We start from the raw sequence: 19,597 nt of genomic DNA on the forward strand, positions 1-19,597 counted from the left end.
TAATTTGGTTTTCTGGTCAACAAAATATCCTTGAACCACCAAACTCATATTGGTAGGAATACCCCCTAAATTTGTGCCATGTCCAAAATAATGAGGCACATAATTTTTTATTGGTTCGTTTTTTTTTTCATATTTACCCGTCTCGCCAACTCTTTGAAAATTACTATTAAATTCCCATAGCAAGAATGCAGGTTTCTGTAAATTTGGTATAAAATGTTGACAATATGCTGTTACTATTCAGTATTCCCCTTTGATTTCCTTTCACAAATGTTCAAAAAATGATATCAAAAATAAAAAAAGATATAAATGTATTTGTTTAATGTGATTTTTAAAATGTTACTTAATTTTTGGGTATTTTTAGGGTCCCTATAAAAATTAGTTTTTTTCACGCTATGCTGCTGTACATAATGAAAATATCACCAACTGGTGTGCAAGCATTTTTAAAGTGAATATGATTTTCCTTAATCAAGATTGCATGGTTTGAAATGATTTGTGTTGGCTTATTATTAACTACACGTACCTACATAGAAATGAGTCATCAATTATTTTTTCTTACCAAGAAAACCTGAATTTATTTTTAACAACCTGTCATTGAGTCATCCATTATGAGGCACAAAAGCTTCACTTTATGTTGGACGACTTGTGAAATCAGTTGCTTCGTTGGCTGTTAAAAGTTCATATTTTTTCATTTCATTACTTAACACTTTCAAAATACATGTCAATTCGAGCGCAAATTTCTAAATATTTATTTATTTAGTTCGCAAACTCCATACTTTATAGAAAACTATCAACTAAGGAAATGGGTAGAGTAGTTGGAAAAGCTTGAGTCACCTGGAAAAGAAAACTCTTTATTTATAGGGGTAACTTTTTCTTCTCTCAAATCTTTCCAAACTCATGCCATACATAAATATTTATAAATATAAAAGACCTTTGTCACAATTTTCCACACGTGTATGACGCTATCGGCTGGATTATGTCGCCGTGCTCCAACTTTTCAAACTAATTTGTCATACTCATCGTGAGATTGTTCTGCTTGCCACCGCTGTCCTTGAAAATGTCATTATGTGCTAGCCTCTTCAGATTCTGCCTTCCACAATATACAAATACATATGCACGTATACACACCAGCCTACAAGTAAAATTTTCTCTGACGTTGTATTCACATTAAATGTGGTTTCATTCGTTCCTTTGTCATTTAATGGCAATTAACGAACATTCACCGTTTTCTACAATTTGCCAATGTGACAAACGCATATACATGTATATATGTACAAGGTGACGCAAAATTAAACACCCTATCAGGAGATTTATAAAAGGGCAATCAAAGGAGTGCGTAAAGATCAAAATAAGGACTTCCTTCACTCAAACTAGTTTTTTGTTTTATTTAGTAAATAAGTTGATCAAACACGAATTGATTAATTTTATGCCACCTTGTATATGCACTTTGGTTTTGTATGTATGTTTTTTTGTGGTAATTATTATTATGTGCGCTTCTCAGTTTTTGCTTAACAATTTACTCCAAAAAGGGGAAAGCGGGATGTAATTTGTTCTCAGCTGTTTTCCACAAACATAATTGTACTTCATGGCCGCTTTTTTAGTTTATTGTCATTGTTTAGTATTGAGTTTTTCCGAAAGCATGCGACTCGCTTATGAATATCATATTTGGTCAATTGGCCAGCCTTAAAATGGCATTGAAATTCACTGGTTCACGACTGTTGCCCTTCCTGCTGATACCCCTCTGGTGTTGTTGTGTATTTTTCCCCCTTACAAGTAAAGCATCAGAGTTAGTAAAAAGTATGTAGCTGAAAGCGATGCCAAAATTGGCCCATAAACAGTTTTTTGAAGATTGTAAGAAGCACTGGAGTGTGTCTGGATAACTCGGGATAATCCGGTCTTTTGCAACTCTATGATTGCTTTTCGCAGACATTATTGAATCGTTTCAACTTCAGTAAAGTGCTGTAGGAATACTTCAGATACTTCTTTATTTTTACTTAATTACCAGTTACAACATAAAACAAAAAACAATTCATAAAATTTTGGATGAAGACCAAATCGTTGTTAAGTATACATATTTCTCACAGAAACATCAGTGGTCCTACTAAAATCAATGCGATCCCTTTAAGGGGACAGATAACTGTAAGCGGCCGTATTTTCCCTGAATTTCATTAAAATTATTTAAAATGAAGAAGTCAATACATTTTTTTCAAAATTGGCATACAGTTTATTTGTACATTAAAATAATATAAATTTTTTTTTTTATTTAAATCATTGAAAATGGCGGATGTACACTCAATTCTTCCAGGAAGGTCGCAGCGGGGCTTGTTAATCTTCGGGCATTGTAACATCGGCGTCAGTGACCTGAATATAAACAAATGAATTAAAAACAAATGGGGGGAAAAAATCGCCGAAAAAAATGTGTAAAAAAATGAATTAAAAAATTTTTTTTATGAATTAAAAACAAATGAGGGAAAAAAATCGCCGAAAAAAATGAGTAAAAAAATGAATTTTGGGGCGAATTTTCCTACCATTTTTGCTTCGAAAAAATTATTTTTTCGAAAAATTTTCCAAAACTTGTAAATTCACATAGAAAATAATATCATAAAAAAAATGTGTGCAAAATTTCAGAAAGATCGGTCAATAACTTTTCGAGTTATCGTGCATGCCAATTCGAAAAATATAGTTTTGAGAAAACCCGTCTAAAGTTTGAATACAACCTAACTACTCGTATACCTCTCCCAGCGCTCGAACGCAAAGAATAGAGTCGTCACGTTTGACGATCTATTATATAAGAAATACTTAAATTTACGTTCTAAAATTTTGTTTACATATTTTTAAAGGATTATATTAACATTTTATGAAAAAAAAAATTTCGAAATTTTACAGAAGGGACAGAGTATTAAGTATCTTTTTAACGGCTCTACACCCGACTTGTTTCTCGATTTATGCACGATAAGATTTTTTCCAATTATGTAAAAATTCAACTGAAGCCAGCGATTTATTAAAGATTATTGTTAATGGTTGGGTTAACGAACGGTGCTCTTTAATAAAATAGGAGGGAAGCCATCTCCTCCAGGAGTTGGGTAATTTGTCAATGCCAAAAAAAGCCCCCTATTACATCATTAAATGAGAGCTAGAAACCTTTAAATGTCCGTGAGATATTAAAAGTGGTGCTCTCTATTCTGGTATCAGATTGACAAACAGAACGAAAAAACTTTGCATAAAGGTTATTCATTCTTGGTATGCCCCGCATCCTCGGAATCCTGGCGGTTTTCTTGTAATAGAAGTTATCTATAGCTTCGTAGCTTCGTAGTTGTTTGATTCGGTAGGTATTTATATTGAACCAAATTTTTAATTTTTAGCGTTTTTTAGTATTTTTGCACTTTTTTATTATGTCCTTATGTTTGAAACTTGCACTTTGTTATACTAAAATTCAAAGGAATTCTAAAAATGCTGTTACAAAGTTGCAAGATTTGGTGGAATTTTGTATAAAATTTGCAACTTTGTGTTATTTGGTTTTTGTTATAATTTTTTTGTAGTATGAACTATATTTTTATATAAAAACAGCGGTGTGTTTATAATTTTGCAACGGGGTGCTATGAGTGGCTGTATTAATTAGACTAGATTTCAGCTTTGAATAACATCTACTTCCAGTGGTTAGTGAGAATGACTACATTTTGATACATCAAATTTATTGCTCTTGTCCAATCTTAAATAATAAAGGTCATGTTTCTGTCCCAATCTACGAAATATAATAATTATACTACCTCGCCCTGTCATACGTTGCAATAACTTGGACTTTAAATGTCAAACATTCTTGAATGAAAATACTTAAAAAATATAAATGCAAAAGTACACACAAACTTGTGTATGTATATACAAATTAGAGGCATAAGAATAAATACATAAATACCTAAAACAAATAGAAAAAAATTTAATTTGTACGCATATTGGGTTCACCTTGCTATTTTTATTTCAAGTTCAAACGTGTGGCGTTAAAACAATGAGGGCGCAGACAGCGATTAATAGCACACATTTCTGCATACTTAAGTATATACTTATGTATGTATGCATATATATGTTACGGGCAATCATACTTTTAAGTCTAGGTCGCTAATCGATATTTTTATTTGCTAATTTTTCAAGTATAGCATTAAAAAATATTAGCTGCATTGTGTCCGCATTAATTTGTACTTGCATGTGAACGAAAAATGCAAATGAAATGTGTGGACAGGAAAAATAGAATAAATAAAAATAGTTTCTTAACAAAAAAATACATTTTTTTTTAAATTATAACGAAATGCCCATTTCAGTTTTTTTTGCGCTGGAATATAAGATTTTCAAACGATTTTCAATTTATTGCTATTTATTTATTTTTTTTGTCGGTGTATAGAATAATAAAGGGTGTCATCCATCAGAATAAGATTCGTCTATTTCATGTATCTCTGCACATACATACATATATACCTATTTACATATATATATGCCACACATGTAAACATAATTGAGTGCTCACATTCACATACAAATGTTTTCGTTTTACTTTGATGGCAATCAGCCTCGAAAATTGGCACAAATATCTTGACGTGCATAAATACATGTATATATATGTGTGTATGTATGTTTGTAAGTACATGTTGACATGTGTGCAATCGGTTCTTGGTGTTGAGACAGACATTCTGACGCATTTACTTACTTTTCACAAATTTAATTTTATGAGAATTGACGTACATATGAATAATTTTAGAGAAAAATGGTTTAGCAGGGTATGCGAAAAAGCAGAGTAGTGAAAAGAAAAATGAAAATAGAACTCACAATTGACTTAGTTGGTATATCACTAAAACCAAAAAAAAAATCTTTGAATAAAAAATTTGTATGCAAAGTAGATACACAATAATAGCAGCGTGGAATTTTTTCACTTTTTTTTTTTTTGTTTTTATTTCTATTTTTTAATTTCTTTACAATATATGTATAAAGTACATATATAAGTGTAAGTACATGCAAACAATTAAAAACAAATTCATCAAATTTCTGTAAAAATTTTAAACTTTTGAATCGTAATGCTTATAACGGATGCGCGCCACTTTTTTATATAAAGATAATGCACACAGACCTCAACGAAAAAAAGTGCAGTAAGCCAATTTCACAGTGACTGGTCAAAATATTGTCATCTATTATTTTGATCATGGGTGTATAGCATATCAAGTTACAGTTAGATAAATTATAAATGTTTGTTGTATGACACTGCGTATGAGCGACTTTTGCAACTCGTGAAGGGAACACCTACTAAGTCAAGTCGATCAATGTTAGTTTTATTTGATAATCTCAAACACAATTAGGAATACAAAAAAACTAATTAGTATCTTTGCTGAAAAACTTCAAGCATGCTGAACTATCACACCAGCGCATACCCGTGGCTTACTTTTTAAAAAATGTTACTATTGCAATTAAAATATTTTGGACTGCGAAATTTTCTGTTAAAACGTGAATAATACATGTTTTTTTAATTCACTTTTTGCTCGTATTTTAATGGCATTTTCGTTGCACCTTTGTACACCGCTTTCCTATTTTATATTTATTTTTACATACTCACCCCAATCTCACTGCTTTTACTACAACTATTATTTATCGTCAGCCTTTATAAATATGCGGATGCGTTCCGCCATAATTTCCACTGCAAGCCAAGTCACTTTTGTGTGTTAAATACACCCAACAATTCCAATGATAGCAGTTACTCATTGCCACTGCACTTAATTACTTAAGGCAAAAAACGCGAGAAAAGACAAATGTCATGAAAAATGTAAAGAAAAAATTTAAAAACAAAACTCATATGAAAGGAAAATAAAAATCAGCTGACATACTTGCTGTTTGCTGACTGGGAGCACAACTTGCCTATGGCAGCTGAAAATTCAATTTTTTTTTTGTATTTGTTTTGTATTTTTCTTATTACGTCTCTAAAGTTGTTAGCTATTAAATCGAACACAAGAATGATAGAAAGAAGATTGCGCCCATCAGAGCGTACGTGACGTCACGTTTGCAGAGTTGTGCAGTATTGCCAACCATTTGCTCTTCGCAATAAATTTAGTGCTTTTTTATACCGAAAATGCGACAATTTTTAAGTTTGGTGTTTGTTTCTTTTTGTTTTTAATTTAAGGCTACCGAGACTTTAGGTTGAAAAAAAACTGTATTATTATACAAAAGAAGTTTAAAAAAGGCCACTCTGAGAAGATTTTAGTGCTAATGAAAATTTTTTTACTTTTATAAAGTTTGATAATTTGATAAAACTCATAAATTAAATTGTACATAAGCATAACACATTTATTAAAAAATACGCACATTTTAAAGACAATTTATCACGCATACAAAGTTCTTTAAGTAACACAATAAAAATTTCGTGTTTTATTTTCTTTAAATGGGCATTTAGTGCGTTTTTATATCCAAAGCTAGGCAACTCTGCAGTAGCGAGAGAGAGATTTGACTGCCGAAAGCAGAAGAACACCAACAACACCGGCAATCGCGGGCAATGCCACCAGATGTTAAAAAAAAGTAAAGCTAAATAAAACTGAGTGAATTATTTAAACAATTATTAAAAAATGTATATTTTACAAAATTATAAACATGACATTTTAATTAGTACAGCTAGAAAAATGTCATGAAGAAAGAACTAAAACTCCGAGACAAAAAATAATAAAAATAACAAAAAAAAAATGCTAAATCAAGTTACGAAAATGGTAATCTGGCCATACTGGAGCTAAAATCACGTAACTAGTTGTCAAATTCGCTGAGCGCAAAGTAACGGGACCACGATGGGCGCCATCTCATTATTCTTTGCATCATGAATCGAACACTCGTAATCAGGGATGAGAATGTGTGTGTGCTGATATGGCATACATTTGTTTTATAAATTTGTTTTGTACGTACTTACACATACATACATAGGCCCTATGCTCGTTTGTTTGTATATGCATTGATATTTTAAACGTGCTTGAAATATCGCTCAAAAGTGCTCTCATTTCATATGCACGCTTTGTATTTTTTCACTCTCATTTTTCAGGCGCATTGCATTAGGCAACACACTTAGTTGTATACATATATGCACACGGACTTTTATTAAATTGAATGTTCAACATATTTATAACTATTTGTATTTATTTTAAAAAGCTAGCAATGTATTGCAAAATATATTTACATATCCACAAACATGTGTAGGTCTGCATTTAAACATATTGAGTACCCTTTTATGTATTTATGTATGCATATACACGTACATAAGTATTCAGGGGTGTAGCTATTTGATTGTGTAAATCTCGCACGTGCTTTACAATGCTTTTCCGACCCCCACTTCAGTGCCATCGAATTTTCAACAAATACATAAATATATATGTATGTGTGTATTCGACTTATTTGAGATGCATAGACATATTCTCTCGCTCACCTTAGTTAGACTTTTATTTATTTACATTCATAGATGCCAATGTATGCGTTCATATACTATGCGTCAGTCTCCCCAGCTGTGGTTTTGTTTACATACATGTACGTATACATATATGTGTATTTCGGAACCCAGTTTTAATTCTCTTATCTTTGAAATAATTTAAAGTATATTTCGGAAAAATTCCACTTCTAGTTAGAGTTAATTAAAAATGTACTCAAAACTCAATCATAGCGCTTGCCTTTCTAAAACTTTAAATTGATTTAAAAAATGTATATACACACTTTAATTCTAAAAAAGCAATTTGCTATTATACATACATACACACACATACCAATGTGATAATCATATTTTCTTTCAATATGTCTCATTAGATGTGCTCTCCCTTTATCTCTCTTTTCTCTCTCTCTCTCTCGTTCGTCACTCTTGCGCCTGCTTTGCTTTTGCTCTTGCTCTTGGGCTCACGCTCTCCAACTACGAATGCTATCGAACGCAATCATATGTTTCCTTTTTTATTTTTGTTTGTATTTGCATTAAAGCTGATAACACGTCTCCAACCCACTCCTTTCACAATCTCCTCTTTACTTTATGTGTTATTACATTTACTCTCATTCAAGCATTTGCCTTCATTGCTTTTACTTTTATAGATTTTCAACTTTTTTGTTGCTTATTTTTTTTCTTGCTTTTTATTTACTTTGCTTAAGGGTATTTCGATAGCAGCTTACAGGTCAAGACACTAGAAAAAGTAAAAAAATAAAAAAATCAAAAACAAAAAACACAACGCAAAGTTAATATGGTTTTACACACTTCTTTATGTTGTCATGGTGATTGTAAACAAACTTATTGATGTTGCTTGGTAAATAATGTTGCAGAGCAATCATGTTGCTAGCTCTCTCGTGTGTTGCGGGTTGTTGAACAACATTACGGGTTTATGTTGTAACTAATTTTCATTTGCTCATGTAAATAAACAAGTGTTTGTTTTTTCGAGTAGGTATATAAAAGTGAAAATTTATCGGATCCATGCAGATGTATAGTTTCTTACAAAACCTTAAATTTGGACCAAATTTGTTTATATGTACAGTACTATCTCGATAATCCGGACACCCTTAATGTTAGGGGTCGTCCGGATTATGGGGGTGCCCGGATTATAGATGATTTTTGTTTTTCAATTAAACGTTGTTTTTTTTAAATGAACATAACGCAATTCAGATATATGTATGTACATAAATAGTTTTATTAAATTTTTTTCAATATTTTTTAATATCATACTTACATAATAATATGTACATCTGTACATAATCAAACATTTTTTTTATTTAATATAGTATGTACTATTTCATTTCACATTTAGTCGCGAATTTTCTAATGGCATCACGTTTCTTTTTTATGTCAAAAACAGTAGATTTGTTGACACCAAATTCTGTTTCAAACCATCTTAATGATTTTCCTTTATCAAGGAGATCTAAAATTTCACATTTTTTCTGAAGAGTAAGGGTTTTATGAGCCCTTTTATTAAATTTTCCACTGCTCATAATAGTAATGTCCACTCAATTCAGTTTGTCACTAAAGAATAAACACAACGCGTGATTTATGCTGTTGCATTTCGTATACATATATTGTTGTTAAAGTACCGCTATTTTACGAAAAACTCACAAAGCAAACTAAAAATTAAAATACATATGTATGTACATATTGCGAAGCAAATTTGAAAAATGTCCGGATTATAGAGTAAAAAATGTTAAACTGTCCGAATTATGCAGTTGTCCGGATTATAGATGTGACCGGACTACCGCGTGTCCGGATTATCGAGATAGCACTGTATATTGTTTCTTTACCTAATTTTGTTATCTATTTCCAAATTATTCACTAGATATATTTCTGATAAAAAAAAAAAAGCCCATTCTACAAAAAAACAAAAACACTATTTATGTATAACGAAACTTCAAACTGTGTACAAAATTCACAAAAATGTAACAAACTTCAAAAAATGCACATGGAAGAATATTTCTCGAAATCAATTGATTTTTTAAATCAAGGCGATTTTTGAGCGACTTCAGACGTTCACTTTATTTTTATTACTAGAATTGAATGGATTGTAAAGACTCAGATAAACAATTTGAAAATTTTGATTATAATTTTTTGAAGTAAATTTTTGTGAATTTTGAACAATATTTCATGTAGAATGAGCTACATTTCTATCAAAAATTGTAAAACAAAAAAAAACCAAACAAAGTAGTCGAAACTGGCCAAACTATCGCGATTAAATTATTTTGTCCATATAATATGTATGTATGCACACATGTATTCATGTACATATGTATATCATATCTAAGTGTGTATGCCCCCATTTTCATTGCTTTCGACTCAGCATTACTGTCTCCGAAATTCCAGGCAATTTTGCAAAAATCAATACTATTCTACTTTAACTCAGCCTAGTTTCATTTCAGGAGAACTGGGTCAAACACCCCAAAACAAATGCGATACATAAATGGATGCATGCATGCATACAAACATATATGTATATGTATTTCTATATGAGCGTCTCTACTGATTAAACTTTCATTGTGCAACCTGCAGTTGCAACTAGTTCACTAGGTCACCCACAACTTTGGCAACAAAAAAAAAAAAGGAAAAAAAAACAATTGTGAATACAAAAATTTACGTAGAACTTCACTGACTGACTTGACCTGTTGAAATGTGGCACAGTATACAAACACTTTATAGGCATACCAATACGCAAGTACATACATATGTCTGTTCATATAATACATATTTCTACACATATATGTATATGTATTTAAAATGTTAAGGGCAATACCAGAGCTATTAGGGGCTTGTTTTGACTGAAGAAATGATGAAAAATTTATGAGTTCTCAAACATTTTAAAACACATAATCTAATTAATATGGCTCAAAAATGTTTAATCTTCAAAAAAGCAAATGCGTCCAACGTTAAGAATCGCATTATTTTTAAAGCAACTTTAACTAAACTTAAAGCTTGATTTTCTAATAACTTAATTATTATCCGCACTTGCATGTAAATTATTTAAAGATTCAAATTAAAACAATGCAATTTATTGCAAAATACAGTACTCGAATTGGAAAATTAATTACCGTGGCTATGTCATATCAGTTGGCGAAATTTCTGAATCACCCAGGGAGTACTTATGCTACTAAAAGCATGTTTCTTTATATAATATATATGTGCGTTTGTGATTTTTTTTTTGTAACAACAAACTTTGCCAAAAATGCCATATTACTTTCCAGTACCTCTTTATGCAACAGTTGTAGATGTATACATGTCTGCATTGACATACTTTCCACATATTAAGCCAAGTGCCGCAGAATTTTCAATGCCTCTGTCTCTTTATGTTGCCATTCCTATGTTGATCTCTATGAAAAGTTGAAACTAATATATTCAAATATAATATGTACCTATATGTATATATGTTTGTCTGTATAATAAACATTTGCACCCACTACTTACAGTAGCTTCTCGATAAACGCGACTAATTATGTAAAACACAAGCCAGTATAATGGCAGAGATACTTTTTTACGTGAATTGACATAGAAAAAATCAAAATCAGACACATTTTAACCACTTTTTTTTACTCAAGTATTTGTTATTTGATTCAAATGTAAAAAATTAAACGAATGGGTGAGTTGGCTTCCTCGAAATTATGATTTTACACAGTTAGAGTTTATTTGTGAATAAAGATCGATGTTATGCCGAGAATCTAGAATTCATACAGGCACTTAAACGGCACAAGGCACTTGATCACAAATCTTTACAGGCATGGGCCTTCAAGATAAGACTTAAAAGTAATTTGATTTCAGCGAAATTAAGGTCGAGATTATTAAAGATTCTAGTTTATTAAGAGAGCTACTAATGGGAACGTCATTTAAATGCTTTGATTTTAAAAAATGTTAGCTTGCAACAGAAAGTGAAAACGCAATATCCTTTGGGAAGTATTAAAGCTTACGTGCTCCAGTAAATCAGGACAATAAAACCACAAACAATGTCAAAGATAAGCATCAGCGAGTATGATTGACGAAAGTGATTTCAAATTTATCAGCATACAACGGGCCACATATTAGGTGCGGAACTAAGTTCTCGCTGTTTTTTTGATGAAAATAGAACTTTATTCTGAAAAAATAGTTACAAAGTATTGCCCATCGCTGGCTACTACTGTTTTCCTATCTTTCTGGTCGATCTCGTATACCGTCGCGGTAAAACTGTTCATCTTTTGAGGCTATCCACGGATCCAGCCATATATTGATGTCTTCATATGAATGGAACTGCTGGTCAGCTAGCCCATGTGCTATCGATCGGAACAGGTGATAATTGGACGGCGCAACATCTGGAGAATATGGCGGGTGGGGTAGGATTTAACTTTTCAGTGTTTCCAGGTAGGTTTTAAGGGGTTTGGCAACGTGAGGCCGAGCGTTGTCATGCTGTAGAATCACTTTTTCATGCCTCTTCGCGTATTGCGGCCGCTACTCGCGCAGTGCTCGACTCAATCGCATCAATTGAAGTCAATACCGATCCCCAGTGATGGTTTCGCTTAGTTTTAACAGTTCATAATAAATAACATCAACTTGGTCCCACCAAATACATAGCAGCAAGACCTTCGCAGCGTGAATATTTGGCCGCGGCGACGACGTAGAAGCATGACCGGGCAGTCCCCATGACTTTCTTTTCTTTGGATTGCTGTAATGAATCCATTTTTCATCACCCGTCACGATGCGATGAAGAAAACCCTCCCTTTTTTGCCGGAGCAGTTGTTCACAGGCGAAAAAACGACGCTCAACATCCCTTGGTTTTAACTCATAGGTAACCCAAACCCAAGTCCCCTGTTTCTGAATCATTCCATCGCTTGGAAATGGATTGGCGGGTAACTCCTAATACTGAAGCAAGCTCTTCTTGCGTTTGACACGGAGCCTCATTGAGCAATGCCTCCAATTCGGCGTTCGAAGGTTCGGTCTTCGAAGGTTTTAGGCCTTCATTCACGCGGACGGTCGCCAACATTAAAATCACTGTCTTTGAAGCGACGGAACCAATATTGGCACGTTGTTTCATTTAAAGCAGCATTTCCATAAATTTTTTGTAGCTCTCGATGCCCTTCAGCCGCCGTTTTTTTCGAATGAAAGAGGAAACTCAATACTTCCCGCAAATGACGATTATTCGGCACAAAATCAGACATTTTCTCAAAACCAAAAGGATACCAAAACAAAATCACTAATGTGTCGAAGCAGTTTGATTACCATATCTCTAAGCTTGGTTTATGACGTTTAGGGTATGTTGGAATCAACTATTGACAAACAGCGGGAACTTAGTTGCGCACCTAATAATAAGAAGAGATCTCGTTAAAATGAAGAGGCTGCAGAGCAATCCGGTCAAAGTTACGATCCTTTGAAAAAATAAACAGAATAAATTGGATTTCAAATTATCGAGGCGCACGCTAACTTTGACATAATAAAAGAATTTCAAGCCAGCAGAAAGGTGATGCTTTAGAAAATTTGGTTGACAAGGAAGGGAGCCATGTGTATAAAGCTACGTGAATGTAGGAGTATACCATAACTAATCGGTATAACCGGTAAACCTTCTGCGAAAGTAGAAGTCGCTGAAAACTATTGAAAGGTCTTTTTGTCTTTTTACAGCACTTTTTAAAAAGAAACCAACCGATTATAAATTTGACAATATTTCTGGTTTTTATCTTGACCAGGTCCATTTTTTATTTATTTTTACTTTTTATTTTATTTGAATTGTAACTGATTTCTGAAGTAATTTTGTTCGCTGAACATTATTCTGGTGTCCTAATGTGACATAATGTCATGGTTTTCTTACAATATAAATCGAAAATTTTCATAATGTTTCAAAAGATGCGCCTAGATTTTTTTTAATAAAACATGTTTCAGGTTTAACTATTTTTTATTCAAAATAGGGATCTTAATAATTATATGTATGTTAAAAATGCCATCATTTAAATATACACGCACGTCTAAAGGTGAAATTCGCCAAACAGTCGATTCATGAATGCCTTACTGTTGAGAACATCGAGATATCGATGTTGAAGGTTGTTCAGCAACACTTTGCCCTACAGCATTGCTGCTCCCAACAGAACGTCCAGTTTTTGGCCTACCAGTTCTTTTTCTATCCTCGACAGAACCAGTTTCTTGAAATTTTTGAATTGTCGACTCATTCAGATGATTATTTCCACAAAAAACAAATTATGAATTTGTTGTTCTTAAAGATCGACCATTTTCATAAAAAGTTTCAATAATTTCGCGTTTTTCTATTGTGTAAAATTATACATCTGCCTACTTGACAAATGTCAAAGATAACATAAAAAAAGATACCATCTTGGAATTATTCACTACTGAAATCTTGGCGTCACCTTTGAAGAGCCCTTCATTTTTGCCTAAAAAACACTTGTAGACCAGTGTGATGGATAGAAAACTACAGTGGAAACCCAAGGAGGAGAAAATTAAAAACCTACAGTTGTCATTTAGTGCGCTACAGAAGTGCTATTGCTTAAGGTTGAAGCTGTTTTGAGGCTGAGTTTTGCTGGAGTTTCTTGCCTAAAGTAACACAGGTCTACAAAATTAATTTTTTCTTAGACTATTTTTCGATGTGATGTTGCTGTTGTTGTTGTTGTTGTTGCAGCGTAATACGGGGAATATTGCTGAAGTGAGAGTCCTTGGCTGAATATAAATCCGGGTCGTTCCGGTTATGTAGAACCGACTGTCGTGCGAACGATGTAATGTTGCTCCCTGAATATAGTTCTCGAGTTCAAAAGTGTCCATTACATCATGGTCTTGTGAAAATGTAAGGCAAAAACCAATAGAAAAATGTTTGAGTGCTTTTATCCCACCTTTGCTCAAAGATCTCCTTCGCCTTATACTCAAATTAAAGTTTGAACTTAGGCTATACCTATGTAAGTTCTAAAAAAGTAAAAACAAAAACCTGTGAATAAAATGGAGTTGATCCTTTAAGGTTAAGTGATTTTGATCGAATTTCATATAATAATAATAATTATGGTCACGTAAATGACCACTCGTGGCTATTTGAAGACACCCATCGCACAAAAATACATCGGAAAACGGTTCTACATATGTATAGAGAAAAATAAAAAGGGGATTAGATTTTCAACACGACTTGCTTAATTATGCTTTGGAAGCTTATTCACCACAGCCATTCTTATTTATTTGTATATTCAATAAAGAACATCCAATAAAAGAAAATTGCATTTGAATTAAATCTAAATTCAGAAAACATGAAAATTATAGCCAGAATCGCGTTATTTCGAAGTCGGCTACAAAATGACTTGACTGTAATGATGAAATTGAGTCCTCCCAATAATCTGGAGTTATAATTATCAAGTAGACGCTGTACTTGTAAGCCTTCTATTTTGCGTTCACAATAAATTTCAATCAAATGTCCAAGATGAAAAGCTTCAAATGAGACCTGCCCCTGTTCGGTGGCCATTATGTGTTGACCTACTTACGGTGTTATTGTGTTTAAGTTTGTTCGTTAACTATGAATTGACCTGCTTTTCTTATAGAGATAAGAGGTATGAGGTATGCTCTGACTTATACACATACATACATATTCATATAAAAGGTATATGATATTATTTATGTACATACATATGTTTTCATGACTGCTGCTGCATCCGCATCCATATCCATGTCCTTCGGCCTCCAAAATAGTTACACGTGCACCATTCATATTGCGGAAATTGCATTGTGTGCCACATGGTGTTGTTGTAGTTATTTCGATATTGTTTCTATTGTAGGCGGTTTTGTTGTAACGTCCTCGTTACAATTTGCTATTCAATACGCGTTGAAATGTGAAAGCGATAAGGGCAGCAGCAGTAACAACAAGAACAACAATTAACCATGTAACCACTTTCATTGCGCCTCCGTGCACTACTGTCCTACTTTTCAAGACAGACCTCCCCCACAAGAGGAGTGATGAACGCGAGATGGGTTATGCCCATACATATGTCACACTACAAGCATATAAGCTAACATACAAGCGTATGTATGTATGTATATGTAGATGCATATGCATTAAGAAAATCCTTGTACTTGACAGACTACTCTGCGACTGTTGCTGCTGCTGCTTGCTAAGATTTTCACGCGCCCACTGCATGCTGCCCTTATATTGCGCATACATACTGATGTACTTATATGTACATATATATGTATATGTAATACATTTACGGCAACTGTTGCTATGTCATAATTTTTGCCATTTATGCCGTTATGTGTGTGAACTCATGTGTATGCACATGCATATGCGTGTCTTTGATTGTGCATTATGTGCTGTTGCACCATGACCCAGTTTAGCCACGAGCATCAAAAGTTAGGCGTTTGGCCGAGTTTTACCTCCAATATGTGGTGCGCATCTCAATGCTGTTCCACTAATGGAGGAGGTGTCCACAGTGGATTTCGAACCCGGAACTCATAAAATGGTTGTTATGCACAACGATTCGTCTCCGACGGCCGCGTCTAACGTGTACGGTCATATTTACATATGTATGAATGTACATACACACAACCATGTATATTTCGGTTTTTTCTATTCGACTCTCAATGCTACACTTCAATTTGCATTTGCGAGGTCACTTGCGAAAATTCTACGCCAGTCAACCTTTTGGACTGCAAATCCAAGCCAACCAAATGATGGACTCTTGCCAATTAAAGGACACTTTTTGCGATGATTTCTCAGAGCTGAAGTATTACTGAAAGCTCTTAAGAAGACCAAGAACATTTTTCCTTTGTGAATATAGTTTTTGTTTTTTGTCGCAGGCGTTAACGGGGAGCTGTTAACCTTCCAAATTTTAATATGTTTTAAAGAATCAACAATATTATCCTCGGTGTATTAAATTCGATTTGTCGTAACCGAATTATTTGTGCGTTACAAAGGGGCAGTCGATCGAGAGACTTTCATTTGTTTAACAAAATCAAGATGCATACCACAATTGGAATTGAAGCTTTGCTCGATACCATAAAAGATATCACTTATGGATAAATTTAACGGCCGCTTTTTAGAAGGTTAATAGCATAAACAGACGGTGGCGTTAATAGGGATTAACAACTTAATTCTGAATTATCTCAGCAATTAAGTGCAACTACAATAATTGACGACTACTCTTGATTCCCATAATTTAAGCAAATTAGGGAAATGTTCGATGGCAACACTGCCGAAAAACGACAGTTAGTATCTATTGTGAATGAAAAATAATCAAACTAAAAAAAAAAAAGAAGAATAATAAAAATTGGATACAATTAATTGTTTGATATCTCGAAGCAGTTTGAGTAACTGCAATTTAAGGAGTTTTAATTTTTTTTATTATTATTTTATTGAACATGTGTTTTATTCAAAAAAGTTCAAAAGTTGAAGCGCTTTTACTGAAAAACCCTATATAATATCAATCTTTAAGGGGGGAAGCTGGTCTAGAGCGCAAAAAATGGGCATATTTTATGAATTTATTTTGACTCAACAAAGGAATCAATCGAAAATCTGTGAAATAGGTTTAATAATATAGCTTTCATGGTACAAATACAAAATTTTTCGTCTGAATTAATTTCAAAATGGCCGCTGTCCAGCAGTTCTCCTAAGGCGCCTTTTTTTCTAGTGGGTCCATTGCCGAAGACGTAAACTCCTTAATTTTTGTCCTGGATCAAAAAATAAAATTTTTTTAGTTTCTATATAACAACAGAAAGAGACGTACGTAGGATTTTTTCGATATTTTGTTTTTTCGCGAAATGATGCACGTTTGAACAAAAAGTTACAATTTTCACTATAAAGAACGACATAAAATTGTTGATTAAAAAAAAAACTATGTAATATAAATAAAAAATCCTACGTACGTCTCCGGAGAAAGGTATTTCGAATGTATTGTCAAAATTTCGTAAGAATCGGTAAAGATTTGTTCGAGTTATGTCTTCGGCCAGTTTAAAAAAAGTGATTTCGAGAAAAACGCGTTTAAAGTTGTAAGTAGCGTTCGGGGCATACCTGCGAGGCACTGCCGTCGAATGAAAAATTTGGGCATTTAGACATTTTTGCTGGCATCCCTCATTTGGTATATTATTTCTAAGACCCTAAAGCACCTTTTAAGACAAAAAAAAATTTTTCGATTTTTTCAAAATTCTAGACCAGCTTCCCCCCTTAAATTCTTTCTACCAAATTTACAGAAACGCACATATTTACTATGGGAGCTCACGGTAACTTTCAAAGCGTTGGCGGCACGTGTGAATAAAACAAAAAACAAACAAAAAATTGTCAAATTTGGTTTGGCCATAGAACAAATTTAGTTGGAAGCATAAAAACCAACCTACTGCACATACCACCTTGATCAAAATGTTCCAGGGATATATACAGTGGCGTTCATGCCACTCGTAAACGATTTACCGAAACAGTTCCCCAATATTTCAAAGGTTTTCGCACCATTGAATCCATCTTAAGGCAAAATTTGATATCAATTGTGGTTGCAAATTCAAATTCATTTTTAGAACTGTAAAAAATCGAAAAAACGTGCAGACATACATAGATTTACGCAAGATGGCGTGTCAAGCAATGGCGATAAAATTTTCATGAAAAAAAAACAACTCAAATCAGTTGACTTAGAGCGTCTCCAGGCGGTATTTCCGGGAACGTTTGATCAAAATCGTATGCCTGTGCTCAAAATAATAGGAGCGCGAAAAATCACCAAGTTTTAACGCTTTTTTTGTATTTAATTTTTTTACGTCTTTATAAAAGTATTCTACAACAAAAACATGTAATCCAAAGCTGAAAACTTTCTAAAAACATTTAAGGGGTAACACCACTCTACACGCGTAAAATAAACACGATTTTTAAAGAATTTTTTTGTGTAGAAAGAAAGGGAAAAAAATCACTCTGATTTGGGAAGTTATTACTTATATACTAAAATACAAAACTACAAAGTTTGATCGAAAAATTTTACAAAATGGCGGCATTGGAGACATTTTTGTAATGTGGTTTCTCTTGAAGGAGCTCCGCGGCACGCAGCACAGAGGGTGCAAATTTTAATCTGGAACAAGGAAATTTTTTTTTCTTAATCTAGATAAGAATAGCTAGAGAAACACGTAGGGGATTTAAAAAATATTTATTTTTGTGGAATTAGCAAGCATTTGAAGGAAGAAGCTCTATTTTGGACTAAAAAAACGGCACTTAAATAATTATAACAATCGTTTAAATTAATCTATCGAAAATCCCCTACGCTCTTCTCTTAAGAAGGTTATTATACAGACGTAGTGAAAACCCTGATTAAAAATATTTGAAATTGTTTGAGTTATGCTGCGTGCCAATTTCAGAAAAGGTGTTTTGAGAAAAACGCGCTTAAAGTTTGGAAATTTGGCGAAGTTGTTAGGTAGCAGTCACTAACGCTTGGTTAAAAGCTTAAAATATTTATGAAATAAACTTCGGTAACGTATAAAACTTTTTGTTCTGTATTTTAAAAGGTTCAAAGAATTTTTTAAGCTTATAAAAAAAAAATCAATTTTTTGAAATTTCTACAGTGGTGTTACCCCTTAACAAATGAAAAAAAAAAAAAATACTTCAGACTTTCCGAGAAATAAAATACTAAAAAATAGTTAAAATTTGCGCTCCTATTATTTTGAGTAAAAGTGCGTAATGCAATACGAAAATACCTAAGGCCCACTTTTTCAACACAAATTTAACCGTACTTTAAATTTAAAAATTGTTTTGAAATTCATCAAAGTTTGATTTATACAGAAAAAATAACCTTGACAGGCCAATTTTAGGAACTGTGTCTTAACTCGTCACACTCTAGTTGACCTATTTAATTTTAATCAACTGTTTTACTTATTTAAACAAAACATGGATTTGTGGGCAAAAAGGTTTTTACCACGAAGGGTAAGAGAGCTTTTTTGTAAAGTTGTTGGTAAAAAATAACCAACGTCTTTATCTATCTAGTGATTAACCCTACTATTTTCTTTTAAATGATTTAAAATTTTCTTAGCAAGAATTGTCTGGGAAGCCTAAAATAAACTAAAATCCATATTAATAAAATGAAGGCAGAATTAAAAAGAATAAAATTTTTTAAATATAAAATCTTTTGAAAAACTTTTACCTTTTCCTTGGGAATTCTGATTTGGACATCACCATTGGTCACA

At 33.0% G+C, this 19,597-nt stretch overlaps 1 protein-coding gene across 3 annotated transcripts in view; it reads left to right on the forward strand.

The window, feature by feature from the left end:
• Positions 1-19,597, forward strand: part of LOC128868709 (protein Atossa) — a 251,576-nt gene that overhangs the window by 220,672 nt on the left and 11,307 nt on the right. The window lies entirely within an intron of this gene.

Source organism: Anastrepha ludens, chromosome 6 (genome assembly GCF_028408465.1).
Source record: "Anastrepha ludens isolate Willacy chromosome 6, idAnaLude1.1, whole genome shotgun sequence".
NCBI lineage: Eukaryota > Metazoa > Arthropoda > Insecta > Diptera > Tephritidae > Anastrepha > Anastrepha ludens.